This window comes from Coenobita brevimanus, chromosome 2, assembly GCF_032717465.1.
Source record: "Coenobita brevimanus isolate Jiangsu-jjx chromosome 2, ASM3271746v2, whole genome shotgun sequence".
In the NCBI taxonomy this organism is placed as follows: Eukaryota; Metazoa; Arthropoda; class Malacostraca; order Decapoda; family Coenobitidae; genus Coenobita; species Coenobita brevimanus.
In genome coordinates, this window is record NC_136955.1 from 17253133 (window position 1) to 17269642 (window position 16510).

Here is a 16510-nt window from a genome sequence, read left to right on the forward strand (position 1 = left end):
CTGGTCGTCTTTGATCAAATCCGCACCAAAAGAAACAAATTTCTGCACATCCAAATGGTTGGTATTTCCTGAATGTTTGGTGAAAATTCGTCCACAAATGTTCGAGATATTTGGGGAAAAGGTATATCGACATATAGACACACACCAACAAAAGCTATATCGCCTCGCCTTGCTAAATGCGGACGATAATAATACAAGGGCTGTTCAGACCATGGGGGAGGGGGGTTAATGGTGATGGTACTAACTCCATTAGGCTGCCATGACTCATTGTCATCTAAATAAAATCGTCTTGCTTAAGTTGGAAGGAAATACTATCGAGTCTCATTTATTTATTTATTTATTTTTAGGATTAATGGTGACAGGATTGACACTCTCAGGCCCCAAGGCTGAATTCTCTTCGATAATTGGTGTTCCGTAGCACCTCTTTCTTAATGATTTATTACTGGATTCAACCAGTTAATATACTTTTGTACGTTTGTTTTGAAGAATAGTGATATTAGAATAATTTCAATAACACTTTAGGGGACGACAAGCTATAAGAAGCAAAATAAATCGCTCAGGAAGGGATGTTAAGAAGCCTACTTAAGCGACGATCCCAGGATTCACACAGTAAATTTGTCGGAATGTAGCTGTCCCAATTCTGCTATACTGGTTTTATTCTAACCTGGTCTAACGTTGCCATTTCTTCAACTTGAATATCGTTTAACGCCAGAATATATTGCTAGTAGTGAAGAAGTGCTATGGAAAGGATGTAGAGCCATAATATTTTCGCTTCCTGCCACTGAGCTGCGTGATACAAACTGCAAAGGGATAAAAACCTGGGCCAAGTTAAGGTAAAATGGGTATAGTATTATCCGTCACTACTAGCTGAATATAACTGTCTTGTGTGATGTGGAATAAAATGCAGATTGTTCCGACCATGAGTCTGTAAATTATTCATTCATAATAAAATAAAGAGTTGGAATTTTGCTTCAACAGTTTTCATACATCGTCTTGAAACCTTGGTATGGTCTATTATTATGGTCAATACGTTCGTGTTCTGTTCCAGCTAGCCCTTGACTCCTTTATTCGCCCTAGAAAACACCCTTTGCACTGTGGGGTTTAATGAATTTTGTTCCCTTTAGAATGAGTCCGTAATATTTGTTATATTCCTGCTACCACCAGAAATTTCATTCATCTCAGAAGCGTCTTTGAACTGGTGAGGTTAGCAATGGTCGTAATTAGCAGGGGTCCCACTCTGGCTATAAAACTAGGTCAGAGTGAGGTCTAGCACGGTGAAAAATATCGTGTACCTAGGCAAATTTATGGTCATGCATAATAGTGTTCCCCGTCCTCACAGCGGCTCCCACAGGTCCCACACTTCCCCAAACTTGGTCTTGGTGGAGGTTTACCTTTGCGCAAAATTTCGCCCTCTTGAATACGAAATTATGGCCATTCATTGAGCACACACACACACACACACACACACACACACACACACACACACACACACACACACACACACACACACACATATGCATATTACGCTTTACACATTAGTATAACTAATTTAATTTATAGGAAGCTCCTTAAAGCTGATAGACTCTTTTTCAGCTATCAAAAATAAAAGACACAAGACAAAGGACACCTTTGATAGCTGTACCCACCCCTGAAATATTGTAAGGGGAGTTAACCTTGGGTCCCATCCTGGTGAAATTGTGCTCTGGGTGAAGATCGACCACTGCGGGAAATTTCGTGCTCCCAGGTAAAAAGTTATGATATTGATCTCCCTTGGGTCTGCCATTCTGTGGGGGCTGCCCTCGGGGGTCTCTCCTTGCCATAAACGTGGCTCGGGTGAACGTCCATCAGTTTAAAACTAATGGATGTGAATAACGGTCTTGGCCGGGATATACGGGAACTCTTGGGGGTGGGTCGCACCCTACCCGAAACGTGGCCGGGGTGAACGTCTCCTTACATACAAAATTCCGTATTCCTTGACCAATAACTATTGCCGTACATAATAGCTTTGACCAGAACTTCTGGTGACCAGCACTCCGTGGGGGCAGCCCATAGGGTTCAAACCCTACTGTAAGCAGCACCTGTCCCGGGATAAGGTCTCTCTTTTTGCAACATTTCATGATAAAAAAAAAAAAAAAAGTAATAATGACTGTGCATAATGGAGTTTACTGGGGCCCCAAGAGGTCATCTCTCATAGGAAGTAGCCCTCGGGGGTTCCACCCTGATTATAACCTGTGTGGAGTGAAACTTTACCATTGTGCAAAAAACGTGTTTTAAACAAACAAACAAACAAGCAAACAAATATGGTTGTGTCTAATGGGCATTGGCTGGGACCCCAGCTGGGGTGGCCCCGCTGTAGGGACCAGCCCGCGGGGGTCCCACTCTGCCTGAAACCTGACCCAATGGAAGTCTACCACCGAGCAAAATGTCGGTTTCCTTCCGCCCCTCATAAAGCCAGGATCCTAGTCTTCACAAAGGTCACAAAGGTACAGCAACTCAGAGAGTGAATGAATGGAGTGAATGACAGTTAAGGAAACGCATTATATTTGGCTACCCCTGTGGGTGATGAGAATTGCTTTCTTGATTAGAAAGGGATAATACAATACAATAAACAAATGAGTTGGAAACCTGAGCATTCTGTTGACAGTTATACTGAATCTCTTTTTTTAATACTGTTGTTTCTAGATCCATCGGTCACTCCCCCCTACCCTTTATATATCAGTGGGAAATACGGGTAGGAAGACCGTATTATTATTATTGCTCATGATAATGATGATATTGATGATGATGGAATTTCACTTCTTTACTATAATATCTTAAAATCTTGTCAACCCTAATAATACTGTATAGTAATCTGACTGACAGTAACTGTGCGGGGCTTAATGGAAGTCATCTCCTTGAAAGTTTCCTACCTCTTCAGATTTATGTTCTCAGATTTGGATTCTGTTCACTCAGTTCTTTCATACATTAGTGAAAATTGTGATCTGGAAGATAAAGGAGTACAAAGGAGTACAAATGACGATGATGATAATGATGGATATTTATTACGTCTTGAAAACATTTCAGAACATAATGAGGTCATGCACCCATTATCAATAAAAAAAAAAAACTTGAATTTTACTTCACTCCTTCATTAATTTCACCTCAAACGTATATACCAGTTTAGCGAGAATTTGCCAAACCATTCAACAGTAACCTCTCTACTTGGAATTTCGCTTCATTAAAAAGCAGCCCGAGAAATGTAAAACATTGCTGACAGCAGTTGAACAGTTTCTTATTTATTTACAATATCTAATTGTTATCCTGTAGAAAAACACACACACACACACACACACACACACACACACACTCTTGGAAACAATGTTGCTGAAAGTCAAGCAAGAATGGCTAGTATATGACAAATGAGGGTAAGATGTCAAATATACGATGAAAAAAGGATTCACGCGGAAGCATTATCAATAACATCTGTCCTTTTACCTCTCTTGTTTCTCTGTCCACGGAACTTCGAAACTCTGGTGAATTCAGTGGAACCGACACTGGGCACACTGTTTTGCGTCTAGTGAAAGTCGTTTGTGTTGTTGAAGCACATTTATGAGGATCAAAACCTATGAAGAAAGAAGGAGTGATACGATTATTGCTGTTGACTGTACACTGGAATAAGGTGCTGACTACGGAGGAAAAAGATGCTGACTACAAGGAATAGGGTGCTGGCAACATAGGAAAAGGATGCAGACTAATCAGGGACAGAGTGCTGACTGTGTATAGGGAAATGGTGCTGATTACATAGGGAAAGAGTGCTGACCGTGCATAGGCGAAAGGTACTGATTACATAGGGAATGGGAGCTAACTTCATAGGGAAAGGGTACTGACTCCATAGGGAAAGAAAGCTGTCAACATTAGAAAGGATGCTGACTACATAGGTAAAGGGTGCTGACTACATAGGGAAAGGGTGCTGACTACATAGGGAAAGGGTGCTGACTACATAGGGAAAGAGAGCTGACTACATAGGGAAAGAGTGCTGACTGTGCATAGGGGAAAGGTGCTGATTACATAGGGAAAGGATGTAGACTACAGAGGGAAAGGGTGCTGACTACACAGGGAAAGGGTGCTGACTTTGTGTATGAACTGGGGAGGAACAATGAGTATTAAAAACAAAAACCAGAGTGAAACAAATTCAAAGATTAACGAAAATAAAGAAAAACAATGATAAAAATATTTCCCTAAAGCATCAGGCTGGGCAAACGGAATACTGAAACGAAACAACAAATACTAGTGTTGGGGATGGACCTGTATAATTCCTGTATAAAACTCAGTTACCCAGAGGATCAATGGATTAACAGAGAACGATAGTGCTGGAATATTAGCTTGTAGAGGGAATACTTTTGAATATAGAGTGAATTTTGTATGTGCTATAAATTGTGTGGAGGGAGCTAAGGTAATAATTGAAAGAGAGAGAGAGAGAGAGAGAGAGAGAGAGAGAGAGAGAGAGAGAGAGAGAGAGAGAGGGACACACAGCTGCTCTGATGTCAAGGGATTAATGGGCATAATATCTAACTCTCTCACTGCTAGGTAAGTCCCCTAAAATGAATAAAGTCCTTAGGTGATATTTGGATCCTGAGAACACGAAGATGTAAGCAAGCATTCTTTCTTATGCTGATCTGTGAAGGGGCTACTGTACAGTCGCGGCGCACGACTCAGGTTGTCATTATCGTATCCTGGCAACCTACCATTCAAAAGTGCGTCCGATTTTGTATCATATTATACACGAATCATATTATTATTCACGAATATATTATACACCAATATTATTAGACACGAACATATTATACACGAATCACATGCGTCTCATATCATATATACCCGAAATCAGACGCACTTTTGAATGGTAGTTTGCCAGGGCACGATAATAACAACCTCATAGTCGCGCGCAGCAACTATAATATTTAGATGTAATTAGAGTGGATCCCATATTATAGGGAGCAGTCAGCAAGGATACACAAAGACTGTTTTATTATCTAGTCAGCAACTGTAAAGAAAGGTCAGACAAGATCTATCGTCTAGTCAGCAACGAGACACAGAAGTAAGAATGTTCCAATATAAAGTCAGCAATGATATAGGAAGGTCAGCCGTTTTCTATTAACTAGTCAGCAACAGTATAGAAAAGTGAGACATATTTCATCATCACCAAATCCTCTAGAAATTGTCGCAAAATAGCCTCTCCAGACCTTTGCGCACCAAGTTTTGAACATTTGGATATGGCTCACGATAAGGGGCCAGTGTGTGGGAATAGGAAAAAATATATATATCTATTCGCTGATATATGGTAATTGAAATTGGACACAAACTCCAGTATTGCAAAACTCTGAGTCCAGTGTTGCAAAATATATAGCCTTGTGTTGGGGATATTTGATTAAAGCATTCTTTTGATGAGGCATTTCGCGCGCGCGTGCGTGCGTGCGTGTGTGTGTGTGTGTGTGTGTGTGTGTGTGTGTGTGTGTGTGTGTGTGTGTGTGTGTTTGTGTGTGTGTGTGTGTGAATTTTCATGACTGTGTTATGTGTTTACATTGTATTTTGAGTGTTTATTTTGTACGTACAGTATGTGTTTTTCTGCGTTCTTGCGTATGTGTTTTTATATTTATATTGTTACATGTGTGCTGTGCGAGTAAGTGTACTTTTTGTGTATTTGTATTAGTTATTTTTTCTATGTATGTGTGAGAGCCTGTGTTTTTAACTTTCTGTGTGTGTGTGTGTGTGTGTGTGTGTGTGTGTGTGTGTGTGTGTGTGTGTGTGTGTGTGTGTGTGTGTGTGTGTGTGTGTGTGTGAATTTTATGAATGTGTTGTGTGCTTACATTGTATTTTGCGTGTGTGTTTTGTATGTATGTGTTTCTTCTGTGTTCTTGTCTATGTGTTTTTATATTCATTTTTTTATATGGGTGTTGTGCGAGTAAGTTTGCTGTTTGTGTACTTGTTTGTGGGTATTTTTTGTGTATGTGTAAGAGCCTGTGTTTTTCATTTTCTGTATGTGTGTGTGTGTGTGTGTGTGTGTGTGTGTGTGTGTGTGTGTGTGTGTGTGTGTGTGTGTGTGTGTGCGCGCGCGCTGGTTTCAAAGGATTTACGCATCTTAGAAGAAGCTTTTAGAAATTAGGCGAGGTTGATACAGTCTAAATTACCGCCTCACAATTTCAAAATCTCCCCCCACCCTCTCTCTCTCTCTCTCTCTCTCTCTCTCTCTCTCTCTCTCTCTCTCTCTCTCTCTCTTCATGAATTTAACTACAGTAAGGTTAGACGTAAAGAATTCGACAAAGGGACCGTTTTAAAATAAATATAATCGTCTGGTGACGGCAAAAATATAAGAGACAATAGATCACTGAACCGGAGAGATTGAAGTATGACTTTACCCTTCACCTGTACGTTTTATTGCTAAACGTAGCCTTTGATTGCTAAGGGTTTTCATGCTCTTACTATAATCTTCAGGAGTTAACTCGAGGAAAATACAATGCTATAAAAATACTGGGCAGTAGTTATAGACTGCTTTTATCATTTTGACTTGCATCTCATTGTTTTTAAGGAAAAGTATCTGCAGTTAATGAGATTATAAGATCAGGGTTTGAAAAACGAACTGGAAGGGCTAAGTTGCTATTTTACAATTTAATTCTGTCATCGCCATTGGAAAGTATTTATTCAGGGTAAAGGTAGACGATTTTCTTCAGCTGGGAGAATGAGAGGTAATATGGGGGTCAGAATGTGCATTAAATTGCCCTTTTCGTTGCCATACACACATATATGTATTAATGTTAGATAAATACAAGCTGATTTTGTTCAGGTGAGAGATATCCACACAGAAACAGGATTATTTTTAATGCAAATATTGTCTGCTGTAGAGCCATGTACTTATTCAGACTAGCGTTCATGAGCTTGTTCAGAATTGAAAAAACTTAGTGACAAAGATGTTCATAACTTTAAACTTTATTGCCATATAAGCGTGTATATATTTCCCTTTTTCTAGATTAAACATTGCGTGATTTTGTTCACCTGAGAGAAACATACGAAGAGGAGAGTTAAAAACTTTATTCCTGTACCATTTCTTTCCTTTAGAGGCAAATATGGTTTATTTAGGCTAATCCTAGACGATATTTCTCTGCTACAAGAAAACATAACAGTCATAAGCTTAAAAAAAATATATATATATTTTAGTTGAGGGCACAGTTTCGCATTATGTATCCAGGGCAATGCACGACTATTTAGTTTAATCGAGAGGACTACTAGCAGAAAGAGTGCTATAGTTTGTTTATTCTAACTTGACCCAGTTTCCGTCCATTTTCAACATATTTTCCTTAGCTTAATGGCAGAATAAGACAATACTGTAGCTCTACATTCTTTCCATAGCACCTCTTCGTGACTAGCACCATATTCAAGTGTTAGTCTATCGTTACGGCTTGGCAGTGAAGATGGAGAGATGTCAGTTCTAGGACGGGTTAAATTGAAAGGAGTGCTAAAAGTTTCAGGTTCCGATATTCACGCTCAATTGAATAAAATAGTCTGGAGACAGGGAAAAATGGAAATCTAGAGCTGCCCTGACCAAGAAGGGGGTTAATATCTATCTTAATTAACACTTTACTTACTCTCAGGGGAATGATATCGTGCGGCTTCAAATGGATGAGAAATAAAAGTTGTCTTGACTATGGATTAATATATAATTCTTAATTAATCGTTTCGCTGCTATGAACTCACCTGGAAAATTCATTCCTGCTACCACAAGATAATTTAGTTCAATTAGAGTGTTACTCGTAAGATTAGAATTAAAGATTGCCTTTATTAATATTACCTGTGTCACCGAAATTAGAAGTTATGTATTTACCCCTATTTGTATGTGTGTGTGTGTGTGTGTGTGTGTGTGTGTGTGTGTGTGTGTGTGTGTGTGTGTGTGTGTGTGTTTTAGCTGATCGGCAAGATATTTTAAAAAGTTACTAATGGAATTCAGTGAAACTTTGTGGACATGTGAGTCGTGGGCCAAGGAAAAGTTAACAAAATTTTGGTGGTGATCTGAGTTAGACTTTCAGTTCAGGACTGTTTTTGTTTGTTTGTCCACAAGATATCTAAGAAAATTATAGATAAATTTCAATTATATTTTGTGGATATATAGGCCATGGAACAAGGAAAAGTTGATTAACTTTTGGTGGTGATCTGAGCTGTCTGGTGTAGGCACAGGCGGGGGTATGCGCTCTCTCAATGCTGTCTACTTATTATTATTTGCTGCTTTCGACGAACTTAAGTATCTTTTATTATTCATGTAAACCCAAGACCAATTTGTTTAGTGAAAAAGAAAATAGTGGTAGCCAGATGACTCTGTCCTAGTTTAACCCTTTCATGGTCTCGCTAACTCAGTTTTTTTTTTTTTTTTTTCAGCTAAAGCCACGATTTTATTCGGCCAAGAGTGGATCATAGAAGCCTGAGAGTTTTAATATGGTCAGTATTATCTCTCTTACAATCGGGTTCTTTGCACCTTATTCCTACTAACGCCACACCATTTTATTTAACAGAGAGAGAGAGAGAGAGAGAGAGAGAGAGAGAGAGAGAGAGAGTCATAAGAGCAAGAGTGTTAACTGTGTAATCTTTACTTTGTATAATATTTGTTTTATTCTATCCAACACTGGAGTTCATTCAGCTGAGGGATATTTTAATAGTCAAGGAGATTTTAATTATATTCAGCAACGCATTTGGTTTCTATGGACGCAATTATTTTTATGTTTACTCAGTACCGTACATGAAATAAGTCTGTTGTCCTGCAGTCATATAATATTATCTGCCAATGTGTATTTGTCTATCTGTCTACCTACCTACCTGTCTGTCTACCCACCCGTCATTCTATTGATCTATTTATCTATCACCCTACTTACCAGGCTTGGAGTAATTACATATGCTTTCAGTCAATTACAATTACAATTAGAATTACTTGCCCATTATTACATTACAGTTACAAATACAATTACATGGAAGGAAAAATATGACAAATACAATTACAATTACAATTACTCAGTTTTAATACTTCCAAATTACAATTGCAATTACAATTACAACCTAGTTTGTGTTCAATTATATTTCAATTACTTATACACAGGTAAATAAAAAAAAAATTGCAGATTGCTCAAAACATTTATACACTTTTTTTTTTATCATCTAATAATACTGTCTCGTGTAACATGTTTACTTCAGAGCAAAGCCACCCTTCTCTCTCTCTCTCTCTCTCTCTCTCTCTCTCTCTCTCTCTCTCTCTCTGTTCAGTATATCATACTATATACGTTTATCAAAGTATTTGTGTGACGTAATTATAATTGTTCTTCTCCTAAATGCTCAATTACAATTACAAATATAATTACTATATTACTTAAAAACACAATTACAATTACAATTATAATTACACATCATTAAAAATAACGAATTACAATTACAATTACAATTATCTTAAAAATGTGTAATTAATTATATTTCAATTAAATTACAATTACAATTACTCCAAGCCTGCTACTTACCCACTAACCTATCTATCTGTCAATCTATGTGTGTCCATTTACCTACGGATCTGTCTACTTGTTTATTCATCTGTCTATATCTATCTCTTCGTCCCTGCGTCTGTTTAGCTATCCAACATTCTGCCTCTATCTATCTATCTACCCATCCCTTCATCTAAGTATCCATTTACATATCTATCAATTGCCAGACGCTTTATCTAGTGAGGGTCAGACTTACTAAAAGAATCACCAACCAGCAATCAATTCAACCCCTTCAAACAGAGGACGTATTTACTTATTTTATCCCTGCTGTCTCCAGAAGGGCCTTTTAAGACTGACTGCGATTTAGTTAGACTTTCAATATCTCCTTTCACTCCCAGGGGGTTGCTGGACAGGGACGCCTTCGTGTGGTGGCGCCGATATAACCAGGCGGTGGAGCTGCCTAGTTACGAATATGCATGTGTTTTTCAGCTCCCTCCCTATTCCTCCAAAAGGAGGATGGTGGACTGCAGGAGGAGGGCATCTTCAGCCTGCAGTCCGCTGGGTTCACGTGCAGATGAGCCTGGGGTTGAAGTTACTACTAATACCACAATATCTTTTTTTTTTTTTTTTAATGCGAGGAAGAAGGAACCAAAGGCCATGAGCCCGCAATAAGAGTTCCCTCCAAGAGAAAAACAAAATACAAGAGAGAGCCAAATTCGAGATCCATTCATTTCGAGATGCCTGGACACACTGCGTTTGAAAGACCGGAGATCATAGGCAGCAGGAAATACAGACAGAGGGAGACAGTTCCAGAGCTGGCCTGTTGCATAAATGAAGGACTGGGAGTAACGGTTAACTCTTGCATTAGAGAGTTGGACAGAAAAGGGATGAGAGTTTGCTGCTAGATGGGTGCTACGCGCCCGTCGTAGAGGTGGAGGAATGCATGCAGACAGTTCAGAGGAGCAGTGACCATTAAAGTAGCGATAGAAAAGAGATAAAGATGCAACAGTGCGGCGAAGAGACAGAGGTTGAAGGGAGTCAGTAAGAGGAGGAGAGTTAATGAGACGAAAAGCCTTTGACTCCACCCTATTGAGAAGAGCTGTATGTGGGGAGCCTCCCCACACATGAGAGTTGTACTCCACACAGGGGCGGATAAAACCCCTGTATAGAGTCAACAATGGTGCAGGGGTAAAAAAAGAACGGAGTCGGCTTAGCACACCCAATCTCTTGGAAGCAGATTTTACAAGAGATGTAATATGATCTTTCCAAGATAAGTCCCGAGTAAATGAAACCCCAAGCATGTTCAACGATGATGCAGGATTAAGCTGAATATTATTAAACATTTGTGGGTATACCTGTGGAAGATTTTGACGGGTTGATAGGTGTAAGAATTGAGTCTTAGATGCATTAAAAACAACAAGATTATTTTTACCCCAGTCAGAGAATCGAGCCAAGTCAGACATTAGGTGTGCCATAGCCTCATCCCTTGTTTGTTGAAGTAACTGCTGAGATGGGCGTTGCGGGAACCGAATGGAAAGGTGAAGGGTGGAATCATCAGCGTATGAGTGGATAGGGTTAGATGTACAGCTTAGAAGGTCATTGATGAATAAAAGGAAGAGAGTTGGTGATAGGACAGAGCCCTAAGGAACACCACTGTTGATAGATCTAGGAGAAGAACGATGGCCGTCTACAAAAGCGGCTATAGAACGACCAGAAAGGAAGCTAGCGATGAAGACACAGATAGAAGGATAGAAACCGTAGGAGGGCAGTTTGGAAATTAAAGATTTATGCCAGACTCGATCGAAAGCCTTTGAGATGTCAAGTGCAATGGCAAAGCTTTCGCTAAAGTCCCGAAAGGAGGATGACCAGGAGTCTGAAAGGTAGTTGAGAAGATCGCCAGTGGAGCGTCCCTGACGGAACCCATACCGACGATCAGAAAGAAGGTTGTGATAGGAAAGATGCCTTAAAATTTTTCTATTGAGAACTGACTCGAAAACTTTTGAAATACAGGACGTTAAAGCAATTGGACGATAGTTGGAGAGTTGGGAATGGTCACCTTTCTTTGGGACTGGCTGAATGAGAGCAAACTTCCAGCAAGAAGGAAAGGTACAAGTTGGCAGACAAAGGCGAAAGAGTTTGCCTAAGCAGGGTGTAAGCACAGAAGCATAGTTCTTGAGAACAACAGGAGGGACTCCATCAGGCCCATATGCCTTGTTAGTAGTGGGGTATTGAGGCCAGTGATGGCAGAAAATACATCAGCTGAAGAAATTTTAATATCAGCCATGAGGAAGTCAGAGGCGGGAAGTGATGGAGGAACAGCACCGGAATCGTCTAAGGTGGAATTGGAGGAGAAAGTCTGTGCGAAGAGATCTGCTTTATCAGTAGGAGAAATAGCTACAGAACCATCAGATTAGAAAAGAGGAGGGGAGGATGATGAGGTAAAGGTGTTAGAAAGGTTTTGGCAAGGTGCCAGAAGGAGCGGGAAGAATTCGAGTTGGTGAGTTGAGAGCATTTAGTACGGATGAAATTATTTTTAGCAGAGCGAAGAACAGACTTAGCATGATTCCGGGCAGAAACGTAAAGATGATGTGACTAATGGGTGGGTTGGCTCCAGTATCTTTTGTAGGCCCTCTCCTTGTTGCGGACAGCATTAGAACAAGCGTGATTAAACCAAGGCTTTCTTGTGTTAGTCAAAGGATATGAGAAAGGAAGGTATGCTTCCATGCCCAAGAGAATAACCTCCGTAATGCGCAAGGCACACTCAGATGGCTCCCGGCCATGGAAGCAATAATCATTCCATCGAAAATCAAAGAAGTACTGCCTGAGGCCCTCCCAATCCGCGGCTCCAAAATGCCACAGGTGACGTTTCCCTGGAGGGTCCACAGGCCGTACCGGAGTGATAGGACAGGTTCAGGTGATAAGGTTGTGATCGGAGGAGCCCAACGGAGAGAAAAGATTAATAATGTAAGCAGAAGGATTAGTTGTAAGGAAGAGGTCAAGTATGTTGGAGCTCTCTCCAAGGCGGTCTGGGATACGGATAGGGTGCTGTACAAGCTGCTCGAGGTCATTAAGGATAGAAAAGATTTAGGCTTGTTCACCAGGTGGATCAGTGAAAGGAGAGGAGAGCCAAAGGTGGTGGTGAACATTGAAATCTCCTAGAATGAAGATTTCTGAGAATGGAGAAATGGATTGAATGTGTTCCATCGTAGAAGTAAGATAGTCGAAGAATTTTTGATAGTTACTACTACTACTACTACTAGTACTAAGAATTTTCATGGTTCGTTATTAATTAGTCTCTGTAGCTGTACTACAAAATAACTGATTGGTTGATTGAATGAGTGAGTGACTGATTGATTGGCTACAACTATTACACCAAATGGTTTCCCCTCATCTGTGTAAAACAGTCTGAAAGCAAAGATAAACTGCAAAAATACGTCATGGCACTGAAAGGGTTAAGTCCAAACACTGCTCGGTATGTCCTGCCTTAACCCTCTCATGGTCCAGACAACTCTTTTTCCAGCGGACTCAGACGATTTAATCATTCGGGAGTGAGATAAGAGGGTTTGGTGCTATTCTGTGTCTCCATTAACCTTATCGTAGTCAGGGCAAATCTAGCTTTCTGTTCCAGCTAACGCCAGAGAGAGAGAGAGAGAGAGAGAGAGAGAGAGAAACAGACAGACAGACAGACAGACAGACAGAATACCACACACACACACACACACACACACACACACACACACACACACACACACAGAACGTGATAGACCGAATGAGAGAAACAGAAAGAAAGAGCGAGTCACAACCGATGGCAATAACCTCGCATGGCCAAGCACAAGGGTTGGTTCACAGCTGACCAACTCGCTACTCCAACTACGGCAGGTCAATAGAGTCGTTTCCCCGCTGCCTCTGTGACGAATACTAAGCCTTACGGTGCCGCTTGCTTCCCTGTGTTAATGCAATATTCACGGGTGTATGTATGTATGTATGTATGTATTCACCTGAGAGAAGCGTATCAAGAGAGATGGAAATTTATAATGCATGGAGAATGAAAGGGTAACAAAGGGAGTGTCGACTGACAAATGAAAGCAGAATATTAGAAATAAGGGACAGAGGAGAAAATGCGTTTATAAAAATAGGAATGAAACTAAGAAATGTTTAATGCATTTAAAGATACAAAGGTAAATAAGAAAGCAAAATATGAGTAAGGAAAAGAGAAGAAAATAAGGAAATAGCAGCAGAACTGAAATGTGAAAAATAAAACTATAAATACATATGAATAAATGAATGATTAACTACATACAGAAAACAAAACATATAAAACAAATTTGATACATTAATGAAGGGTGAGGAACCTTTCTCCTGTTAAGGCCCATTAGGATATTTTTAACATCATTCTCGGGCCATACAAAATTATTAACTTAAAATCAACTGTAACCCAGTATATATATATATATATACATACATATATATATATATATATATATATATATATATATATATATATATATATATATATATATATATATATATATATATATATATTCGTTCATATGTTTATAGAATTGCATTTATGAATTGTCTCGCGGACCTGATCATATACTCTTGCAGATGCGGCCCGGAGGCCGGACTTTCCCCACCCCTGCATTAATGTATACACATGCAGATAAAGTCAAAGGAATTAATTTAAAAAAATTCGATATCATTGCAATAATACACACTTTTCAATAATTTGTGAAGTTGTTTGATATACAGGGATTAAGATTTGGTAGAAAGACATGCTGCATCACTATCTACCGATTGCAAACCTTTTCCTTTCATTATTAATCGTTACTCTTTAAGTACTGAGGGGAGCATGGCCAGCTTAATATTTTTTGCTAGTATTTCAAGAGTTTACAAAATCAGGAGACGGCCTGCATCCGTAGCTATTATATCTGAGCGTCAGTTTGGCAGATGTTCAGTTCCGCCACAGTCGCATACTACGGCATCCCTAATATGGAATTTATAACCCAGTTTCTATTTCAGTTTTTGGAACAGCCTCCCAAAGAAAGTATCGACCTCTTCCCTTATTGATACACTGTGACACAAAGGACGAAGCCTTCTAAACAATAACTGTACACACCTGGATTATGTATATATGTTGGCAAGCTTGCCATCTTAGTATGGGAAAGTTACCAGATTGTATTTAGGGGCATGATTTAGTATTGCGTCATAGTGGCCATCTTTAATAGAGTAATATAGTATATCAGCTAAATATATCAATAAGGTTAGGCCTGTTTCGCAAAGGGTGATATTCACGCCTCGTGATATTTGAGAGGTCTATGTGATGACTCTAAAACCCGTAAGTGCGCTTGACACTGTCTCGACTTACATTTTAGAACTGTCTCCACTGAATTAATTCACTTCAGGTGGAAATAATGTTGGTATTACAATAAATTACAATGTTATTATTTGATATGGCAATTTTATACACATTTCAGTGCTTTCAAAGTATGATTCGATCACTTCAGTTTAATGTATATTGCATTCCAAACAGTTCGACGGTAAATTCGGTTCATGCAAACGTAGGGACATTATACTGTTACCTGGCATCCCAACTGTTGGAACGGACGTTATCTAATATGAATCACCTGGGTTACAAAAAACGGTATTGATTCTGCATAAGGTATAAAAAATCTTGGCTTGTTCTCCAGTGTGTATGTGTTATACTACATATATGGTGATTATCATGTGCACGAAAACAAATGGGAAATGTACAGACCACTGTTAGAAATGCCAGCCTTGTCGAATCTACCTGTTGTGCGCATTAACAGAAACATCGGGTCTAGGGCAGCCAACACTTTTTTGAGACTATACAGTTGCCTCAACTTACAGGTATTACAGGGAGAGGTGTGTTGGAGAGCTTAGTGACACTAGTGTATTAGTTTACGTCTCGTATTGTTTTCAAGCAACCCGTTACAACAGCCAGACCATTGTATATGCGAAGTATATAAATACGCTGGTGCCATGTAAAATACCCAACACACCACCCCCGAGTAGTACATATAAGCGTAGCAGAGTGTACGGACAGAATGGAGCAGAGAAGACCTTGCCGGGTGAGCTCATGGCCGGCCCGAGAATAGAACTTAGGAATTTCTGGCTGCAGGCCAATAGTGCTTCCGACGACACAACCTCTTCCCCCAAGCATGCCAACTAAGAGAGAACAGGTGTGTCTAGACGGCGTTTACCCATTAGGTACGGTAATGTCTTTTTACAACTAATTATTACTACCCCCAGATGATTTTATGATGTTAATACTAAATTAATGCAATGGTGGATTTACTAGGTGGTGGCGACCAGCATCCACTCACTCGATTAGTGCTGCCTATTCCTTCTCTCGCTTTTATTATTTTGTTTTCTGTGTTTTCCTCGCTTCTTATTTTTCCCACTCATCCTGTGAGTTTTATTACTCTTCTACTTCGGGTGGCTCTGTACTGAGTGGCAAGTCCATTGTTTTCCTGTAACTCATGAAACTATTTGCAGCGCTGATTAGTAACATACCTGTATAAGAAAATTACGGGGCGATATTGAGGCATATTGTGATGCCTCTGTTAATTTGGTGGAGATACCCAAATGCGGCATCCACCCAGGAACCAAACCTCCACACTTCCCTGCACTGCAAGGGAACATTGGTTCACTACGAGGGTCAGGCAAGTAGGAGAGGTTGCTTGCCTGCGGTCGATGTTGCTGCTCGACCAGAGAAACCGGAGTCGCTGAACAACAATAACTTACATCCTACAGTTCGAAACGTCTCTGCTAAGCTGAGTAATATCGTCTGAAGGTAGCAAACACAAAATGAAAAGTACCTCACTGGAGGGAAGTGGTTAAGTCTGGCGAGATACAAATAATCCTGACTCTTTTTTATTCTTTCTGCGTGAACGAAAATATTTCTTCTTGGCACCACGGTAATGACGAAAACTCGACTCGAATTTTGGACACGTTATTTAACCTGAGCTCAGAGAGACGAAGGTAATCCTCAACTTCCG

The 16510-nt window shown here is 39.9% G+C and overlaps 1 pseudogene; it reads left to right on the top strand.

The window, feature by feature from the left end:
• LOC145391703 (uncharacterized) overlaps nucleotides 1-15681 on the top strand; it is a 42780-nt pseudogene extending 27099 nt beyond the window's left edge.
• The last annotated feature ends 829 nt before the right edge of the window (nucleotides 15682-16510 follow it).